Below are 4,412 nucleotides of genomic sequence, written 5' to 3' on the forward strand. Positions count from 1 at the left end.
ACTGTATGTTAATTTGGGGGTAGTTGAAGGATAGTGGGGGCTCTTAGTTCCACCAAGGGTGAGGTCCTTTCAGCAAGTTCTGCCCATGGTAGCCCAGAGTCCTCAATGCTTTCCATGCCTGATCTCTACCAAATTGTGCAGAGTCCTTGGCTGGGCGCTTTCCATTTCTCACCCCATGTGCCAATGTGGCCTGCCCACCCCCTCACTGGGGAGAAGGTGAAAGTGAGCAAAGAATCAATCCTCTCCCAGAACAGGAGCTGTAAATGAGGTCTTGGCTGCCAAGCCTTCGGGGAAATACCTTCAATCCCCAAAGTTTGTGACTCCCAGATTCCAGGCAGTGTGATCCAAGCACAACAGTGAGAGCGGGTGGTTACGCAGTGTCCTCTGGTGCCAAGTTTTCGGAGCAGGAGTCGTGGAGGTCACACTTACTCAATCAGCCTTTAGACCTGAAGGAAAGGTGACCTCTTTAGTATGTGGTATGTATTCCTTTATGCATGTCTTAGCTTGAAAAGCACTTGCAAGTGACCATGTATTCATAATCCTTGGCAATTAAACCTTGGTTTTGCTCCTGGGAAACATCACTATTTCCTCCCCAATTAGCTTTGACTTGGGGGAGGGGGCAGGGCAGAATGATGAAGCAAATTGTCTGGAATTCCCTTGCTTTGTGGCTTTGCTCACATGTCTTTGCCATGTCACTCTCCCTCCCTGTCCCTACTTCTGGCCATCCAGTACCTTGAAGCCTCCCTTCCTGCCAGTTGTCTGTCTGCTCCAGTTCCCGGAGCTCATCTTTGAAAACATAGCACGTTTTTGTTCAACTCACTTGGCCATGCATCGCTTCTGCCTAATGGCAGCTCTAGTCTTGTAATTTATTTTTTCAGGTATTTATTTTTTTCTGCCTTATCTATGTCTCCCTCACTCCCTGCAGATTATGAGCTCCATGAATTTGCTTGCTTGCTTGTTTTATTTATTTATTTATTTATTTGCTTATTTTTGATTTAATAAAGTTTTGTCTTTCAAAGTGTACAGTTGAGGGGACGCGTGTATGCGTCTTCACCAGCAGCTGGTGCATCTCTGTCCTTGGTATTTCTGGTGTAAATGACATGAGCTCTGTGCTTTGAAACCCGTTCGGTAAGTCCTTTACTAAGGAGCTCCTGAAGGGCTGCCCTGGCCCCGGGAACCCTGAATCTCCAGTCTCTCCAAGACAACAGCTGGGGTTATAAGCTTATAGTTGGGAACTTCCTTAAGGAGTTGGTCATATGTCGTTTTGTCAGACAAGACCGGGTCATTGAGCTTGTCCCGAACTTTGCCTCTGGACCACTTCTTCCTTTTGGCCTTGCCTCCAGATTTGTTCACTGGGTCTTTGTCTTTCTTGGGCGACTTTCCAGCCTCTTTCTTCGTGTTGTCTCTGTAGCATAGTGAAGCTCGGAGAACAGCTGCCCTCACTGCAGGCTCACTAAGATGTCGGACAAAAAAGCCCCTTGAATTTGCTTTGCATTTCTCTGTAACCTGCACAGGGCCTCATCCAGTGCCTTGGACAGAGAGTAATCAATAAATGCTCCTTGAGTCAATAAGTGAATACAAAAAAGACTCATGGAAATTTGGAGAAGGACACTCTGATGTCCTCTATCTCCACTCGAGAAATTAGCTGGTCCTGAGCCCTTTGGACCAATGCTTGCAGGGATTGCCTGCTAGCATCTTTGTTTCTTCCACAGACATTTATCATTAATGGTGTAGGCACCAAAGAGAGACCCCCTTAATTCAAATCCCAGCTCCTTCCTCTAGGCTGTATGACCTTGGACAAGTGACTCAAGCTCCCTGAGCTTCATTTTCCTAATTTGTAAAATGGGATAATGTTAGTGCTGGACTCTAAGGGTTGTTGTGCAGTTGAGATGAGGTAATGCATATTAAACCTTTGGCAGGGACCAAATGGTGAGTGCTCAGAAGAATATCATTTGGTGCCTGTCTGTAGGGAGCTCATTACCCGACAGAGAAATAAATGCATGCTAATGCCACTGTGTATCTTGAGTTGAGTGCCCAGAAGCCAACCTGGAGACACGAATTTGAGTGCAAGTAGTTTGTTTGGAAGAGATGCCACGAAGCCCAGGGAAGGGCCTGGGGAGGGGAGATAGAGATAATCTACGGTACTTTAATGAACAGGTTGCCACTGTGGGCAACTGGGGCTCAGCTCTGCTGAGACCTCTGGGAGACAGACAACTCAGAGTTGCCCTTCCTCCTCCCAAGGGCAGGAAAGTTGGGGCGTTTTTCACCATCTCCTGTTACTCATTGCTTGAGGGTTGTTCCCAAAGGCCGACCTCTCCTGCACTTTCATCCTGCTCTCCACTAGCAGTCAAAACCCTCAGGCCAAGAATGAAAGGTGCCTACAGAAGACAGACTGGAGACAGGGTCAGAGTCTCCACTGGACACCGTGTGGGGACTGTAGGTGGGGTATGGACCATGAACACACTTGCTGTGAGTTACTCCTGTCATCTGTGAGAGCTGGTGGAGACACATAATAATTACCCTTAAAGTTGTCTAAGGAGAGGATTGAGCTTTGGGGCAAATGCCTCTGAAGAGAACCCTGTGGCCTTTACAAGGGATGTGCTGTGATGGATGGTTCTCAAATCCCAGCCGTGCCCTATCCTGGCTGCGCTGAAGGTCAGCTCCGGAAATGCAGAGATTGCTTGCTGCCCGAGGTCTTGGCGAGAAAGGCTCGGGCCTAATTGTCTCACCAGGAGTCTGCGGCCCTGCTGTCTTAGCAGTAAGCAGCCAGGGCAGGAGAGAGCTAGTTCAGGGATTCAAAGAGGCTAGTGCTGCTTCGGGCCCCTCCTCCTACTTCTTAAACCTGAGAGGAAAAGGGAACAAATGTACAAAAAGCACAGTAAATTTGGGAAAGGTTTGCAGTTTTTTGCCTTTCTATCTACGTTCTTCATTACAATCTGTCTTCTCCCTGCCACAACTGTCTCCAGAACCTATGGTCAGAAAAAAATGGGCTTGGGGGCACCTGGGTGGCTCAGTCAGGTAAGCTTCCGACTTCAGCTCAGGTCATGATCTCGCAGTTTGTGAGTTCCAGCCCTGCGTCAGGCTCTGTGCTGACAGCTCAGAGCCTGGAGCCTGCTTCGGATTGTATGCCTCCCTCTCTCTCTGCCCCTCCCCTGCTTGCACTCTGTCTCTCTCTCTCTCTAAAAAATAAATGAACATTAAAAGAAACAAAAAAGAGGAAAAAAAAAACAGGCTTTTGAACAGAGCTGGAGAGAATTCAAGAAGTATTCCTTATTCCACAGGTACTTTGAGAGGGTCCCTTGGAGACTTGCTGCAAGTCTGGCTCATAGGCATAGCCAGACTAGGAGGTACAAGACAGGGTGACTTGGGGGTGTAGGACACCCCATACCCCCATATTTTAGCCCTCTTGGTCCATTTAAAGCTGTAATCATAATTCTATGCCTGCAATTTTGATTTTTTTAAATATTCATTGTTGTCTCTATCAGAGCATGAACTGGGGGGGGGGGGCATGAGTAGAGTTCCCCCCAGAACCCATGTCCACTCAGAACCTGAGAATGTGACCATATTTGGAACTCGGTCTCTGCAGATGTAATTGGTCAAGATGAGGTCATGCAGAATGAGGGTAGGCCTTAAATCCAGTATGACTGGTGTCCTGTAAGAAGAAAGCCATTTGGACACAGAGGCACAGATATGCAGGGAAGGGGGCCACAGGTGGGTAGAGGCAGAGATTGCAGGGTGCGGCTGCAAGCCAAGGAATACCAAAGATGACTGACAACTGTCTGACACGGGAATAGGCAAGGAATGTATCTCTTCTAGCACCTTCGGAGGGAGCACAACACTGCTGTCACCTTGATTTCTGACTGGTGGCCTCCAGAACCGTGAGACAATCCCTTCCTGTTGTTTCGAGCCCCCCAGTCTGTGTCACTTGTTATGGCAGTGTTTAGTTCAAAGCATGTTGGTTGACTCAAGATGTTAAAGGGAGCTTCTTGAAGAGTATACATTACCAGAAGGTGTGGCCTTTCCAGCCTGGCTGCTATCACAGCTGTAGAAATTAGGGTATCAGATGCTGAGAGCAGGACCCAGGGGTTTGGGGTGCTGGGCAGTTGCCTCTTGGGAGGACTGGACAGTACTAGGGAAAGGAAACACTTAAGAGGGAGCTGAAAGGGAGCCAAGACTTCTTTCATCTGCTTCCCAGTTTGGGCTAGCGCTGGCCTGGTTTCAGGGCCCTCACATCTAATTATATGAGTTCAGAAAGGCTCAGACACTCTTTCTGGGTGTGGGGCAAATCCTCAAGAATCTAAGGTCCTGACCGTGGATTCCTCCAGCTGGACTCCCGAGGACAGGGTATCACCAGGGGTGGAGAAAAGTGGATGGTGGTTTGGAGTTGAAGTCAACTTTTGCAAATAGCCCAT

General features: G+C 48.3%; 1 pseudogene; it reads right to left on the minus strand.

The window, feature by feature from the left end:
- Positions 1-1,013: 1,013 nt before the first annotated feature.
- On the minus strand, positions 1,014-4,412 carry LOC125936021 (40S ribosomal protein S25-like; annotated as a pseudogene).

Source organism: Panthera uncia (assembly GCF_023721935.1).
Source record: "Panthera uncia isolate 11264 chromosome A3 unlocalized genomic scaffold, Puncia_PCG_1.0 HiC_scaffold_11, whole genome shotgun sequence".
Classification (NCBI taxonomy): Eukaryota; Metazoa; Chordata; class Mammalia; order Carnivora; family Felidae; genus Panthera; species Panthera uncia.